General features: G+C 41.4%; 1 protein-coding gene across 2 annotated transcripts in view; it reads right to left on the bottom strand.

Moving 5' to 3' along the window:
• LOC139757901 (electron transfer flavoprotein beta subunit lysine methyltransferase-like) overlaps positions 1-18,159 on the bottom strand; it is a 251,269-nt gene that overhangs the window by 187,703 nt on the left and 45,407 nt on the right. For both annotated transcript variants that reach the window (XM_071678839.1, XM_071678838.1), the window contains exon 3: positions 10,497-10,577. The gene's annotated coding sequence lies outside the window, so the exon portion shown is untranslated. The remainder of the gene's footprint in view (positions 1-10,496; positions 10,578-18,159) is intronic.

Here is an 18,159-nt window from a genome sequence, read left to right as displayed (position 1 = left end):
TACCTGTTCCCAACTGGCCATGGCAACAGAGTCTCAGTAACTAATAAACTCCAGTGCTGCTTCTAAGCATTTAGTGCTTTACCCTAAACTGGCTACTAGCAGAGGGCAACTCTAGTGCAGTATTTGCAGTATTAGGCTCCTACCTAATGTTCCTACATATAGCTATATTACTACCTAATGCTCCTGCCTAAATGTTCCTACAAATCACTATATATTGCTCCTACCACTTTACCAAAAGGCAGTGCTTACCGCAGGAAAATGAGAGTAACAAAGAATGAGTTGTGCAAGTTAGTATTGCCATATTATTTATGACAAGGAGAGATTGTATGTTTATTGACAAAATGCATGTATTCCACATCTGGGTGAGGCAAAAAGAAAAGACAGCTACCTGGGTCAGAAGAGTGCAACTTGACAACCACTGATGTGCTGGCTCAGTAAGCAGCCAACACTAAACCTCCCACATACCCAGGCAGATAGTACTGGTAATATAAATCCTTGGTCACTGACTGCCGACCAACTACTACCTACTATATAACAGAAAAAAAATTCCATTTAAAAAGAAAAATCTGCATACAAAGCACATTCACAAATTCATAAGCAAAAGCACCAAGCAAAACAAAAATCATCCATGCAAGATGTCAACATACACATAATCCACATATTTACACAAGCAATCCTAATATACATTAATGCAAAGTAAAACAGAATTCAAAAAATTATGTAAAACTTCAAGGATAAAAGATGTGGAAAAATGAAATAGCACCCAACTGGGAAAAATAAATATCCGAATATGTAAACAAAAACATACATGAGAATGACTCACATCTAAATAAATTAATGACAGCATATCTAACTTGGGAACACCAGTGAAGGGGGCTACTGGGGAGGTGAAACAAGTAGTGGTGATGTGAGAAGGAGAGAGTATTTTAAAGGTTTGTTGAATGTGTTTGATGATAAGAGTGGCAGATATAGGGTGTTTTGGTCGAGGTGGTGTGCAAAGTGAGAGGGTTAGGGAAAATGATTTGGTAAACAGAGAAGAGGTAGTAAAAGTTTTGCGGAAGATGAAAGCTGGCAAGGCGGCGGGTTTGGATGGTACTGCAGTGGAATTTATTAAAAAGGGGGTGACTGTATTGTTGACTGGTTGGCAAGGTTATTTAATGTATGTATGACTCATGGTGAGGTGCCTGAGGATTGGCGGAATGCTTGCATAGTGCCATTGTACAAAGGCAAAGGGGATAAAAGTGAGTGCTCAAATTAGAGGTATAAGTTTGTTGAGGATTCCTGGGAAATTATACGGGAGGGTATTGATTGAGAGGGTGAAGGCATGTACAGAGCATCAGACTGGGGAAGAGTGGTGTGGTTTCAGAAGTGGTAGAGGATGTGTGGATCAGGTGTTTGCTTTGAAGAATGTTTGTGAGAAATACTTAGAAAAGCAAATGGATTTGTTTGTAGCATTTATGGATCTGGAGAAGGCATATGATAGAGTTGATAGAGATGCTCTGTGGAAGGTATTAAGAATACACGTTTTGGGAGGCAAGTTGTTAGAAGCAGTGAAAAGTTTTTATCGAGGATGTAAGGCATGTGTACGCATAGCAAGAGAGGAAAGTGATTGGTTCTCAGTGAATGTTGGTTTGCGGCAGGGGTGTGTGATGTCTCCATGGTTGTTTAATTTGTCTATGGATGGGGTTGTTAGGGAGGTGAATGAAAGAGTCTTGGAAAGAGGGGCAAGTACGCAGTTTGTTGTGGATGAGAGAGCTTGGGAAGTGAATCAGTTGTTGTTCGCTGATGATACAGCGCTTGTAGCTGATTCATGTGAGAAACTGCAGAAGCTGGTGACTGAGTTTGGTAAAGTGTGTGAAAGAAGAAAGCTGAGAGTAAATGTGAATAAGAGCAAGGTTATTAGGTACGGTAGGGTTGAGGGACAAGTCAATTGGGAGGTATGTCTGAATGGAGAAAAAATGGAGGAAGTAAAGTGTTTTAGATATCTGTAGGTGGATTTGGCAGCAGATGGAAGTGGAAGTGAATTATTGGGTGGGAGAGGGGGCAAAAGTTCTGGGAGTGTTGAAACGTGTGGAAGTCGAGAACGTTATCTTGGAAAGCAAAAATGGGTATGTTTGAAGGAACAGTCATTCCAACAATGTTATATGGTTGCGAGGCGTGGGCTATAGATAGAGTTGTGCGGAGGAGGGTGGATGTGCTGGAAATGAGATGTTTGAGGACAATATGTGGTGTCAGGTGGTTTGATCAAGTAAGTAATGAAAGGGTAAGAGATTTGTGGTAATAAAAAGAGTGTGGTTGAGAGAGCAGAAGAGGGTGTTTTGAAATGGTTTGGTCACATGGAGAGGATGAGTGAGGAAAGATTGACAAAGAGGATATATGTGTCAGAGGTGGAGGGAACGAGGAGAAGTGGGAGACCAAACTGGAGGTGGAAAGATGGAGTGAAAAAGATTTAGAGTGATCAGGGCCTGAACAAGCAGGAGGGTGAAAGGCGTGCAAGGAATAGAGTGAATTGGAACGATGTGGTATACCGGAGTCGACATGCTGTCAATGGATTGAACCAGGGCATGTGAAGCGTCTGGGGTAAACCATGGAAAGTTTTGTGGGGCCTGGATGTGGAAAGGGAGCCTTGCTTTCGGTGCATTATACATGACAGCTAGAGACTGAGTGTGAACGAATGTGGCCTTTGTAGTCTTTTCCTAGCACTACTTCGCGCACATGCAGGGGGAGGGAGCTGTCATTTCATGTGTGGTGGGGTGGTGATGGGAATGAATAAGGGCAGACAGTATAAATTATGTACACGTGTATATATGTATATGTCTGAGTGTGTATATATATGTATACGTTGAGATGTATAGGTATGTATGTGTGGATGTGTATGTATAAACATGTGTATGTTGGTGGGTTGGGCCATTCTTTCGTCTGTTTCCTTGCGCTAACTCACTATCGCGGGAGACAGCGACAAAGTATAATAAATAAATATCCAAAATACAAGCAAATAACATGCAAAAACAAATGTTATAGAAATGTGGAGGCAAAGGTGAAGATTTGCAGAGGTTTTCAGAAAAGAAGAGAGAATGTTGAGGTGAAGAGAGTGGTGAGAGTAAGTGAGCTTGGGAAGGAGACTTGTGTGAGGAAGTACCCGGAGAGACTGAGTGCAGAATCGAAAAAGATGAAAGCAAAGGACATAGGGGAGTGGGGGAGGAATGGGATGTATTTGGGGAAGCAGTGATGGCTTGTGCAAAAGATGCTTGTGGCATGAGAAAAGTGAGAGGTGGGCAGATTAGAAAGGGTAGCGAGTGGTGCGATGAAAATGTAAGATTATGAGTGAAAGAGAAGAGCGAGGCATTTGGACGATTTTTGCAGGGAAAAAATGCAAATGAGTGGGAGATTTATAAAAGAAAAAGGCAGGAGGTCAAGAGAAAGGTGCAGGAGGTGAAAAAGAGGGCAAATGAGAGTATCATTAAAATTTTAGGGAGAATAAAAAGATGTTTTGGAAGGAGGTATATAAAGTGCGTAAGAGAACAAGTAGGAACATTGGTGAAGGGGACTAATGGGCAGGAAATAACAAGTAGTGGTGATGTGAGAAGGATATGGAGTGAATATTTTGAATTTGTTAAATGTGTTAGATGATAAGAGTGGCAGATATCGGGCGTTTTGGTCGAGGTGGTGTACGAAGTGAGAGGGTTAGGGAGAATGATTTGGTAGACAGAGAAGAGGTAGTAAAAGCCTTGCGGAAGATGAAAACTGGCAAGGCAGCAGGTTTGGATGGTATTGCAGTGGAATTTTTAAAAAAGGGGTGACTGTGTTGTTGACTGGTTGGTAAGGATAATTAATGTATGTATGACTCATGGTCTCGGTGCATTATACATGACAGCTAGAGACTGAGTGTAAACGAATGTGGCCTTTGTTGGCTTTTCCAAGCGCTACCTCGCGTGCATGTGGGGGGGAGGGGTTGTCATTTCATGTGTGGAGGGGTGGCGACAGGAATGAATAAATGCAGCAAGTATGAAATATCTACATGTGTATATATGTATATGACTGTGTATGTTTATTTTGCTTTGTCGCTGTCTCCGGCGTTAACGAGGTAGCGCAAGGAAACAGACGAAAGAATGGCCCAACCCACACACATACACATGTATATACATACACGTCCACACATGCAAATATACATACCTATACATCTCAATGTACACATATATATAAACACACAGACATATACATTTATACACGTACATAATTCATACTGTCTGCCTTTATTTATTCCCATCGCCACCTCGCCACGCATGGAATAACAACCCCCTCCCCCCTCATGTGTGCGAGGTAGCGCTAGGAAAAGACAACAAAGGCCCCATTCGTTCACACTCAGTCTCCAGCTGTCATGTAATAATGCACCGAAACCACAGCTTCCTTTCCACATCCAGGCCCCACACAACTTTCCATGGTTTACCCCAGATGCTTCACATGCTCTGGTTCAATCTATTGACAGCACGTCGACCCCGGTATACCACATTGTTCCAATTCACTCTATTCCTTGCAATCCTTTCACCCTCCTGCATGTTCAGGCCCCGATCACTCAAAATCTTTTTCACTCCATCTTTCCACCTCCAATTTGGTCTCCCACTTCTCCTCGTTCCCTCCACCTCTGACTCATATATCCTCTTTGTTAATCATTCCTCACTCATTCTCTCCATGTGACCAAACCATTTCAAAACACCCTCTTCTGCTCTCTCAACCACACTCTTTTTATTTCCACACATCTCTCTTACCCTTACATTACTTACTCGATCAAAGCACCTCACACCACATATTGTCCTCAAACATCTCATTTCCAGAACATCCACCCTCCTGCACACAATTCCTTCAAACATACCCATTTTTGCTTTCCGAGATAATGTTCTCGACTTCCAAACATTCTTCAAGGCTCCCAGAATTTTCGCCCCCTCCCCCACCCTATGATTCACTTCCGCTTCCATGGTTCCATCCGCTGCCAGATCCACTCCCAGATATCTAAAACACTTTACTTCCTCCAGTTTTCTCCATTCAAACTTACCTCCCAATTGACTTGACCCTCAACCCTACTGTACCTAATAACCTTGCTCTTATTCACATTTACTCTTAACTTTCTTCTTTCACACACTTTACCAAACTCAGTCACCAGCTTCTGCAGTTTCTCACATGAATCAGCCACCAGCGCTGTATCATCAGCGAACAACAACTGACTCACTTCCCAAGCTCTCTCATCCACAACAGACTGCATACTTGCCCCTCTTTCCAAAACTCTTGCATTCACATCCCTAACAACCCCATCCATAAACAAATCAAACAACCATGGAGACATCACACACCCCTGCCGCAAACCTACATTCACTGAGAACCAATCACTTTCCTCTCTTCCTACACGTACACATGCCTTACATCCTCGATAAAAACTTTTCACAGCTTCTAACAACTTGCCTCCCACACCATATATTCTTGATACCTTCCACAGAGCATCTCTATCAACTCTATCATATGCCTTCTCCACATTCATAAATGCTACATACAAATCCATTTGGTTTTCGAAGTATTTCCCACATACATTCTTCAAAGCAAACACCTGATCCACACATCCTCCACCACTTTTAAAAACCACACTGCTCTTCCCCAATCTGATGCTCTGTACATGCTTTCACCCACTCAATCGATACCCTCCCATATAGTTTCCCAGGAATACTTAACAAACTTATACCTCAGTAATCTGAGCACTCACCTTTATCCCGTCTGCCTTTGTGCAATGGCACTGTGCATTGGCATGGGAGGCAAGTTGCTAGAAGCAGTGAAAATTTTTATCGAGGATGTAAGGCATGTGTACAAGTAGGAAGAGAGGAAAGTGATTGGTTCTCAGTAAATGTGGGTTTGCGGCAGGGGTGTGTGATGTCTCCATGGTTGTTTAATGTGTTTATGGATGGGGTTGTTAGGGAGGTGAATGCAAGACTTTTGGAGAGAGAGGCAAGTATGCTGTCTGTTGTGGATGAGAGGGCTTGGAAAGTGAGTCAGTTGTTGTTCGCTGATGATACAGCGCTGGTGGCTGATTCGGGTGAGAAACTGTAGAAGCTGGTGACAGAGTTTGGTAAAATGTGTGAAAGAAGAAAGCTGAGAGTAAATGTGAATAACAGCAAGGTTATTAGGTACAGTAAGGTTGAGGACAAGTCAATTGGGAGGTAAGTATGAATGGAGAAAAACTGGAGATACTGAAGTGTTTTAGATATCTGGGAGTGGATTTGGCAGTGGATGGAACCACGGGAGCAGAAGTGAGTCACAGGGTGTGGGAGGAACGAAAGTTCTAGGAGCACTGAAAAATGTGTGGAAGGCGAAAACATTATCTTGGAAAGCAAAAATGGGTATGTTTGAAGGAATAGTGGTTCCAACAATGTTATATGGTTGCGAGGCATGTTTGGAGAAGGGTGGATGTGTTGGAAATGAGATGTTTGAGGACAATATGTGGAGTGAGGTGGTTTGATTGAGTAAGTAATGAAAGGGTAAGAGAGATGCGCAGTAATAAAAAGAGTGTGGTTGAGAGAGCAGAAGAGGGTGTTTTAAAATGGTTTGGTCACATGGAGAGAATGAGAGAAGCAAGACTGACAAAGAAGATATATGTGTCAGAGGTGGAGGGAACGAGAAGTGGGAGACCAAATTGGAGGTGGAAAGATGGAGTGAAAAAGATTTTGAGTGATCGGGGCCTGAACATGCAGGAGGGTGAAAGGCGTGCAAGGAATAGAGTGAATTGGAATGATGTGGTATACTGGGATCGACGTGCTGTCAATGGACTGAACCAGGGCATGTGAAGTGTGTGGGGTAAACCATGGAAAGGTTTATGGGGCCTGGATGTGGATAGGGAGCTGTGGTTTTGGTGTATTACTCATGACAGATAGAGACTGAGTGTGAACGAATGTAGCCTTTATGTCTGTTTTCCTAGTGCTACTTCACTGAAGCAGGGGACAGTGATGCTATTTCCTGAGTGTCAGGGTAGTGCAAGGAATGAATGAAGGCAAGCAAGTATGAATATGTACAAGTGTATGTGCATGTATAGGTGTTTATTCATAGGAATAGATGGGCCATTCTTTGTCAGTTTCCTAGCGCAACCTCACTGAAGCAGAAAACAGAGATTAAGTATAATGAAATAGTATAATATTTCCATGAAAAAACATTTTATTTATTATGTTTTGATGCCATATCTTCTAAACTGTTATGAAGACTTTTGAATATGAGGAATCAAAATGGTCCTGCTCGTTAACATGCTCATACCTATCTTATTAAAAGCTAATCTATGAACTGAATCCAGATCATGTACAGTAAATTTGACAAAATCCAGTTTCTTGTAATTTACCAAGACTATAGTTTCAAACATAGTCTTTAAAAGTTCATTATTCGCAGCTACCTCATAAAAGAATACCAATACTTGTTTCTACACACTAATTAGTCTAACCATGAATACCAATGCATCGTTTGTCCCCTTGTCTGATCTTCCAAATTCTCCAAAATCCTCTCTCCCAATGACAATCTGTTGCCTCTTAAAAAATTCACCTTGCATGAGATGCCTGCCATCAAAAATAATGCTACAAAATTTTCCGATCTTCATTTTCCCAGCTTTTTCAACATTTTAGTGTGTGAGTATTCAAACCTACATTCATACTAATTTTGCATAAACCATCTGTGTGATGTACTTACAAAACCCAAAGCAAAAATTAAAAAAATCTAGGTTTTAGGACTCAGAGGTATGTAGTCAATCCAAACCTTTTTTCTTTGTTGTTATATAGTTTTTTAACTCTTTACCCAAACCCTAAAAAAGCAAAACGTCATGGTTAAGGTACCTTAAAGCATTTTCTTTCAGCTTTTCAGAGGTGTTGCAATATTCAGATGAATTAATCTGCATGTTTTTTCATTCTCTATATTCTTCAGCATTTCTTTTACAGCTTTGTTGTTCATTACATTTTTTGCTCTGCTTCTGAAATAATTGTATTAGATATTTTGGAAACAGCATGAAAACTACAACTGACTCTGGATAAACCATATTCAGTCTTGAATTTTAGATTTGGCAAATTAATGTATAATACATTACCCTCACTCTGCAACAGAAATAAGAACAGGCGAATTAAATTATGGAAAGACTATATGAACAAAGACTATGAAATTTCAAAAGTACCAATATGGTGACAATAAATCTAATAATTTTCATAGGTAATGCATCAATTCAAAACAGTAAATGAAAACAAATCCTTTTGCAGGCCACAGTTGAAATCCTTTTATAGTCCAGCCATAAAAACATTCTTAATTAGTAGTGACATATTTCTATAATGTGCAGTACACTAAACATTGATGAAAAATTATTAGAAACCAAGATCCATTCTATTTATCAAATTTCTATTATAACAGAAAAATATTGGTATAAAAATACATGACAAGATCCTTGTGAGAATATGATAAAAAAAATCCATTGCAAGACTACATATTCTATTATTAATACCTGCACAAAGAACTAGGACAGTTATATTTAAGGGAACTGTGGCTTGGAGATCAGTTGCAGGAGCAGTCACCTTCAACGTTTACATACACAAAAAAGTTTACAATAGTGATGCTAATATCTTTGAGTAACACGAACACGTGTGAACTATTGTTCTTAAAAGCATTTTCTTTGTAGAATAAAACATACAAAATCCAAAGATAAATTAATCAATTTCCACTACGTTTTTGCCATTATCTTATTTGCAGAAACAAGTACAATTTTATTCGAGTAAATCATTTGTGGGTATTGTGGTGCCCCTTATGATGAAAAAGCTATACCACAGTCTGTAACACACCACTTCCTATTTGATTTTGTATCTGATATATTCTCCCATTTGTATATTACTGTTTACTTAATAAACTAACTTGTCATTCATGTCAACAAATGAAATCAATGATGTAGAAACAGCTTTTCTCAATTTAGGACTCTGAACTGATATGGTTTTCATGTAAAGGATTTGCAACTAACTTTTTGTTTCAAGTTATGTAAATACTATCAATTTAAAAACTAGTTGAAACTTCTCACAATCACACTCACCAAAATACCTCAAGTGCTCATGCTTTAGAGTAACAACAACTGCCAGTGCTAATATGCTGACCAAACAGAATTCAACATTATAGTCTGGAAAGAGGGGCAAGTATGCAGTCTGTTGTGGATGAGAGAGCTTTGGAAATGAGTCAGTTGTTGTTCGCTGATGATACAGCACTGGTGGCTGATTCGCGTAAGAAACTGCAGAAGCTGGTGACTGAGTTTGGTAAAGTGTGTGAAAGAAGAAAGCTGAGAGTAAATGTGAATTAGAGCAAGGTTATTAGGTACAGTAGGGTTGAGGGACAAGTCAATCGGGAGGTAAGTTTGAATGGAGAAAAACTGGAGGAAGTGGTATTTTAGATATCTGGGAGTGGATTTGGCAGCGGATGGAACCATGGAAGTGGAAGTGAGTCATAGGGTGGGGGAAGGGGCGAAAGTTCTGGGAGCTTTGAAGAATGTGTGGAAGTCGAGAACATTATCTCGGAAAGCAAAAATGGGTATGTTTGAAGGAATAGGGGGTTCCAACAATGTTATATGGTTGCGAGGCATGGGCTTTAGATAGAGTTATGCGGAGGAGGGTGGATGTGCTGGAAATGAGATGTTTGAGGACAATATGTGGTGTAAGGTGGTTTGATCGAGTAAGTAATAATAAGGTAAGAGAGATTAATAGGTAAGAGAGATGTGTGGTAATAAAAAGTATGGTTGAGAGAGCAGAAGAGGGTGTTTTGAAATGGTTTGGTCACATGGAGAGAATGAGTGAGGAAAGATTGACAAAGAGGATATGTGTGTCAGAGGTGGAGGGAACGAGGAGAAGTGGGAGACCAAACTGGAGGTGGAAAGACGGAGTGAAAAAGATTTTGAGTGATCGGGGCCTGAACATGCAAGAGGGTGAAAGGCGTGCAAGGAAATGGAATGATGTGGTATACCTGGGTCGAAGTGCTGTCAATGGATTGAACCAGGGCATATGAAGCGTCTGGGGTAAACCATGGAAAGTCTCTGTGGGGCCTGGATGTGTAAAGGGAGCTGTGGTTTCCGTGCATTATACATGACAGCTAGAGACTGAGTACGAATGAAAGTGGCCTTTGTTGTCTTTTCCTAGCGCTACCTCGCGCACATGCAGGGGGAGGGGGTTGTTATTTCATGTGTGGCGAGGTGGCGATGGGAATGAATAAAGGCAGACAGTATGAATTATGTACATGTGTATATATGTCTGTGAGTATATATATGTATATGTTGAGATGTATAGGTATGTATATTTGCGTGTGTGGACGTGTATGTATATGTGTATGAGGGTGGGTTGGGCCATTCTTTCGTCTGTTTCCTTGCGCTACCTCGCTAACACAGGAGACAGTGACAAAGCAAAATAAATAAATAAATAGTTTGATTCAAGCTTACTTTGATAAAATGTAAAAAACTGTTAACGAACCTGGCATGTCTGTGTTTATTCCAAGTGGCTCCTTCGGTTCCCCTAGTTGGTGGGATATCTGGTCGGTATCCTCCTTGATATCTGTGAAATCAAGACTACTCATGTAACTGTGATAAATCATAAACAACGAATAACAGGTTTAGTCTAATGTCACTGATGTTCTCATTATATTTTATCATTTCTTATTTTACATCTTATTATACCTATTCCCTGTCTCCAGCGTTTGTGAGGTAAAGCAAGGAACAGACAAAAAATGGCCCAACCCACCCACATGCACATGTATATACATAAACGCCCACACACGAACATATACATACCTATATATTTCAACGACACCTCCCTCCGCCCACGCGCACGAGGTAGTGCCAGGAAAAGACAACACCAAATTCGTTCACACTCAGTCTCGAGCTGTCATGTGTAATGCACTGAAACCACAGCTCCCTTTCCACATCCAGGCCCCACAAAACTTTCCATGGCTTACTCCAGATGCTTCACATGCTCTGGTTCAATCCACTGACAGCACATCGACCCCAGTATATCACATCATTCCACTTCACTCTATTCCTTGCATGCCTTTCACTCTCCTGTATGTTCAGGCCCCGATCGCTCAAAATCTTTTTCACTCCATCCTTCCACCTCCAATTTGGTCTCCTACTTGTCATTCCCTCCACCTACGACACCTATCCTCTTTGTCAATCTTCCCTCACTCATTCTCTCCAAGTGGTCAAACCATTTCAATACACCCTCTTCTGCTCTCTCAACCACACCCTATTTATTACATCTCTCTTACCCTTTCATTACTTACTCTATCAAACCACCTCACACCACATATTTTCCTCAAATGTTGAATGTGTTTGATGATAGAGTGGCAGATATAGGGTGTTTTGGTCGAGGTGGTGTGCAAAGTGAGAGGGTTAGGGAAAATGATTTGGTAAACAGAGAAGAGGTAGTGAAAGCTTTGCGGAAGATGAAAGCCGGCAAGGCAGCAGGTTTGGATGGTATTGCAGTGGAATTTATTAAAAAAGGGGGTGACTGTATTGTTGACTGGTTGGTAAGGTTATTTAATGTATGTATGACTGATGGTGAGGTGCCTGAGGATTGGCGGAATGCGTGCATAGTGCCATTGTACAAAGGCAAAGGGGATAAGAGTGAGTGCTCAAATTACAGAGGTATAAGTTTGTTGAGTATTCCTGGTAAATTATATGGGAGGGTATTGATTGAGAGGGTGAAGGCATGTACAGAGCATCAGATTGGGGAAGAGCAGTGTGGTTTCAGAAGTGGTAGAGGATGTGTGGATCAGGTGTTTGCTTTGAAGAATGTATGTGAGAAATACTTAGAAAAGCAAATGGATTTGTATGTAGCATTTATGGATCTGGAGAAGGCATATGATAGAGTTGATAGAGATGCTCTGTGGAAGGTATTAAGAATATATGGTGTGGGTTGTTAGAAGCAGTGAAAAGTTTTTATCGAGGATGTAAGGCATGTGTACGTGTAGGAAGAGAGGAAAGTGATTGGTTCTCAGTGAATGTAGGTTTGCGGCAGGGGTGTGTGATGACTCCATGGTTGTTTAATTTGTTTATGGATGGGGTTGTTAGGGAGGTAAATGCAAGAGTTTTGGAAAGAGGGGCAAGTATGAAGTCTGTTGGGGATGAGAGAGCTTGGGAAGTGAGTCAGTTGTTGTTCGCTGATGATACAGCGCTGGTGGCTGATTCATGTGAGAAACTGCAGAAGCTGGTGACTGAGTTTGGTAAAGTGTGTGGAAGAAGAAAGTTAAGAGTAAATGTGAATAAGAGCAAGGTTATTAGGTACAGTAGGGTTGAGGGTCAAGTCAATTGGGAGGTGAGTTTGAATGGAGAAAAACTGGAGGAAGTGAAGTGTTTTAGATATCTGGGAGTGGATCTGGCAGCGGATGGAACCATGGAAGCGGAAGTGGATCATAGGGTGGGGGAGGGGGCGAAAATTCTGGGGGCCTTGAAGAATGTGTGGAAGTCGAGAACATTATCTCGGAAAGCAAAAATGGGTATGTTTGAAGGAATAGTGGTTCCAACAATGTTGTATGGTTGTGAGGCGTGGGCTATGGATAGAGTTGTGCGCAGGATGGATGTGCTGGAAATGAGATGTTTGAGGACAATGTGTGGTGTGAGGTGGTTTGATCGAGTGAGTAACGTAAGGGTAAGAGAGATGTGTGGAAATAAAAAGAGCGTGGTTGAGAGAGCAGAAGAGGGTGTTTTGAAGTGGTTTGGGCACATGGAGAGGATGAGTGAGGAAAGATTGACCAAGAGGATATATGTGTCGGAGGTGGAGGGAGCAAGAAGAAGAGGGAGGCCAAATTGGAGGTGGAAAGATGGAGTGAAAAAGATTTTGTGTGATCGGGGCCTGAACATGCAGGAGGGTGAAAGGAGGGCAAGGAATAGAGTGAATTGGAGCGATGTGGTATACCGGGGTTGACGTGCTGTCAGTGGATTGAATCAAGGCATGTGAAGCGTCTGGGGTAAACCATGGAAAGCTGTGTAGGTATGTATATTTGCGTGTGTGGACGTGTGTATATACATGTGTATGGGGGGGTTGGGCCATTTCTTTCGTCTGTTTCCTTGCGCTACCTCGCAAACGCGGGAGACAGCGAAAAAGTATAAAAAAAAAAAAAAAAAAAAAAAAAAAAAAAAAAAAAATCATTTGCAACACATCCACCCTCCTCTGCACAACCCTACCTATAGCCCACGCCTCGCAACCATATATCATTGTTGGAACCGCTATTCCTTCAAACGTACCCATTTTTACTCTCGGAGATGACGTTCCACACATTCTTCAATGCTCTCAGTACTTTTGCCCCCTCCCTGTGACTCACTTCCACTTCCATGCCTGCTAAATCCACTCCTAGATATCTAAAACACTTCACTTCCTCCAGTTTTTCTCCATTCAAACTTACCTCCCAATTAACTTGTCCCTCAACCCTACTGTACCTAATAACCTTGCTCTTATTCACATTTATCTCAGCTTTCTTCTTTCACACTCTTTACCAAACTCAGTCACCAACTTCTGCAGTTTCTCACCAGAATCAGCCACCAGTGCTGTATCATTAGTGAACAACTGACTCACTTCCCAAGCCCTCTCATCCACAACAGACTGCATACTTGCCCCTCTGTCTAACACTCTTGCATTCAACTCCCTAACAACCCCATCCATAAACAAATCAAACAACCATGGGGAACATCATGCACCCCTACCGCAAACCAAAATTCACTAGGAACCAATCACTTTCCTCTCTTCCTACTCGTACACATGCCTTACATCCTCGATAAAAACTTTTCACTGCTTCTAACAACTTGCCTCCCACACCATATACTCTTAATACCTTCCACATAGCATCTCTATCAATCTTATCATATGCCTTCTCCAAATCCATAAATGCTACATACAAATCCATCTGTTTTTCTAAGTATTTCTCACATAAATTCTTCAAAGCAAACACCTGATCCACACATCCTCTACCACTTCTGAAACCTCACTGCTCTTCCCCAATCTGATGCTCTGTATATACCTTTACCCTCTCAATCAATAACCTCCCACATAATTTCCCAGGAATACTCAACAAACATACCTCTGCAAGTTGAACACTCACCTTTATGCCCTTTGCCTTTGTACAATGGCACTATGCATGCATTCTACCAATCCTCCGGTACTTCACCATGAACCATACATACACTGAATATCCTTACCAACCAGTCAACAACACAGTCACCACCTTTTTTTTAATAAATTCCACTGCAGTACCATCCAATCCTGCCACCTTGCTGGCTTTCATCTTCCGCAAAGCTTTCACTACCTCTTCTCTGTTTACCAAACCATTCTCCCTTACCCTCTCACTTTGCACACCACCTACACCAAAGCACCCTAAATCTGCCACTCTATCATCAAACACATTTAACAACCCTTCAAAATAATCACTCCATCTCCTCACTTCACCACTACTTGTTATTACCTCCCCATTAGCCCCCTTCACCATTGTTCCCATTTGTTCTCTCGTCTTACACACTTTATATACTTCCTTTCAAAACATCTTTTTATTTTCCCTACAATCTAATGATACTCTCTCACCCCAAATCTCATCTGCCCTCTTTTTCACATCTTTCACCTTTCTCTTGACCTCCTGCCTTTTTTTTATACATCTCTCAATCATTCACACCAATACTATTATCACTGTTATTATACTTAACTGCCATCTCCGGCATTAGCGAGGTAGTGCAAGGAAACAGACAAGGAATGGACCAACCCACCAACATACACATGTATTACATAAACACGCACACATGCACATATACATACATATACATTCCAACTTATACATACATATACACAAGCAAACATATACATATATATACACATGTACATATCCATACTTGCTGCCTTCATCCATTCCTGTGGCCACCCCACCACACACAAAACAGTATCCCTCCGCCCCAGTAAGGCAGCGCCAGGAACAGACAAAAAAAAAAGCCACAATCGTTCACACTCAGACTATCTGTCATGTGTAATGCACCGAAATCACAGCTCCCTTTCCACATCCAGGCCCCACAAAACTTTCCATGGTTTACCCAATACGCTTCACATGCTCCGGTTCAATCCATTGACAGCATGTCAACCCCAGTATACCACACTGTTCTAATTCACTTTATTCCTTGCACACCTATCACCTCTCCTGTTTGTTCAGGCCCAGATCACTCAAAAATCTTTTTCACTTCATCCTTCCACCTCCAATTTCGTTGCTCGCTTCTCTTCATTCCATCCACCTCTGACACATATATCCTCTTAGTCAATCTTTCCTCACTCATTCTCTCCATATGTCCAAACCATTTCAACACACCCTCTTCTGCTCTCTCAATCATACTCTTTTTACTGCCGTAAATCTCTCACTACTTACTCTATCAAAGCACCTCACACCACATATTGTCCTCAAACATTTCATTTCCAATACATCCACCCTCCTCCATACAACCTTATCTACAGCCCATGCCTTGCAACCATTGTTGGAACCACTATTCCTTCAAACATACCCATTTTTGCTCTCTGAGATAATGTTCTCGCCTTCCACACATTCTTCAATGTTCCCAAAACCAAAGACCCTCCCAACCCTGTGACTCACTTCTGCTTCAACGGTTCCATCCACTGCTAAGTCCACTCCCAGATATCTAAAACACTTTCTCCAGTTTTTCTCCATTCAAACTTACCTTCCAATTAACTTGTCCATCAACCCTAATGAACCTAATAACCTTGCTCTTATTCACATTTACTCTCAACTTCTTTCGCATACTTTAGAAAACTGTCATCAACTTCTACAGTTTCTCACCCAAAACTTCCACCAGTGCTATATCATCAGTGAACAACAACTCACTTCCCAAGCCCTCTCATCCACAACAGACTGCACACTTGCCCCACACTCCAAAACTCTTGCATTCACCTCCCTAACAACCCCATCCATAAAAAATTAAACAATCACGGAGTCATCACGCACCCCTGCCACAAACCGACATTCACTAGGAACCAATCACTTTCCTCGCTTCCTACTCGTACACATGCCTTACATCCTTGGTAAAAACTTTTACTGCTTCTGGCAACTTACCTCCCACACTATATACTCTTAAACCCTTCCACAAAGCATCTCTATCCACCCTATCATATGCCTTCTCCAGATCCATAAATGCAAAATACAAATCCATCCGTTTTTCTAAGTATTTCTCACATACATTCTTCAAAGCAAACTCCTGATCCAAACATCCTCTACCACTTTTGAAACCACACTGCTCTTCCCCAGTCTGATGCTCTGTACATGCCTTCACCCTCTCAGTCAATACCCTCCCATATAATTTCCCAGGAATACTCAACAAACTTATGCCTCTGTAATTTGAACACTCACCTTTATCCCCTTACCTTTGCACAATGGCACTATGCATGCATTCTGCCATCCTCAGCCACTTCACCATGATCCATACATACATTAATATCCTTACCAACCAATGAACACCATAGTTACCCCTTTTTTATACATTCCACTGCAATACCATCCAAACCCACTGCCTTGCCAGCTTTCATCTTCCGCAAAGCGTTCACTACTTTTTCTCTTCACCAAACCATTCTCCTTGACCCTTTCGCTTTGCACACCACCTTGACTAAAACACCCTATGTCTACCACTCTATCAACAAACACATTCAACAAACCTTGAAAATATTCACTCCATCTCCTTCTCACTTCATCACTACTTGTTATTACCTCCCCATTAGCCCCTTTTACCGATGTTCCCATTTGTTCTCTTGTCTTACACACTTCATTTACCTCCTTCCAAAACATCTTTTTATTCTCCCTAAAATTCAATGATACTCTCTCACACTTTATTTACCTCCTTCCAAAACATCTTTTTATTCTCCCTAAAGTTTAATGATACTCTCTCACCCCAACTCTCATTTGCCCTCTTTTTCACCTCTTGCACCTTTCTCTTGACCTCCTGCCTCTTTCTTTTATACATTTCTCAGTCATTTGCACTACTTCCTTGCAAAAATAATCCAAATGCCTCCCTCTCTTCTCTTTCATTAATAATCTTACTTCTTCATCCCACTATTCACTACCCTTTCTAATCAGCCCAAATCCAACCTTTCTCATGGCATAAGCATCTTTTGTGCAAGCCATCACTGCTTCCCTACATACATCCCATCCCTCCCCCACTCCCCTTATGTCATTTGCTCTCACCTTTTGCCATTCTGCACTCAATCTCTCCTGGTACTTCCTCACACAAGTCTCCTTTCCAAGCTCACTTACTCGCACCACTCTCTTCTCCCGAACATTCTCTCTTTTCAGAAAACCTCTACAACTCTTCACCTTCACCTCCACAAGATAGTGATCAGACATCCCTCCAGCTGCCCCTCTCAGCACATTAACATCCAAAAGTCTCTCTTTACATGCCTATCAATCAACATGTAATCCAATAACGCCCTCTGGCCATCTCTCCTACTCATATACGTATACTTATTTTAATCTCTCTTTTTAAACCAGGTATTCCCATTCGCCTGTCCTTTTTTAGGACAGAAATTCAGAAGCTCTTCACCATTTCCATTTACAACACTGAATACCCCATGTACACCAATTATACCATCAACTGCCACATTACTCACCTTTCATTCAAATCACCCATCCCATGTTCATTCAAATATGTTGACGCATTACCATAAAATCCAGACTTCCATCATGTCTAAGTCTAAGGAACACCAGAAAATGTACACGATTTACATTATGCTTAATGCACTGGGGATATGCATTAATGGCAATTTTTTCTATGAATAAGGGATCAGCACTTGAATGGCATAAATATCAACATGTAAGCCTACATAAGTAAAAAAATTAGCAACTTAAACCATACCTTTTTATTCTATAAAAAAAAACCTGGTAATGACTCCAAAAAGGAAGTGGGCAATCTACCTATCTATAGATCTGATGCCCTTTTCCTCTGGGAACTCCCATCAAGAAGTGGCCACAGCAAAAGTGTCTCCACTTGTCCCTTTCATTACATCCCTCCCTTGCATACACAATTCTACGCATTCTTCCACTACTTCTCTCCTTCCAGTATTCGTCCACCCTATTTGCCCATGTCACAGGTGGTCTTCCTCTCACACCATC

Source organism: Panulirus ornatus, chromosome 28 (genome assembly GCF_036320965.1).
Source record: "Panulirus ornatus isolate Po-2019 chromosome 28, ASM3632096v1, whole genome shotgun sequence".
Classification (NCBI taxonomy): Eukaryota; Metazoa; Arthropoda; class Malacostraca; order Decapoda; family Palinuridae; genus Panulirus; species Panulirus ornatus.
Note: the sequence above shows the minus strand (reverse complement) of the source record. Positions and strands in the feature narration are given on the sequence as shown.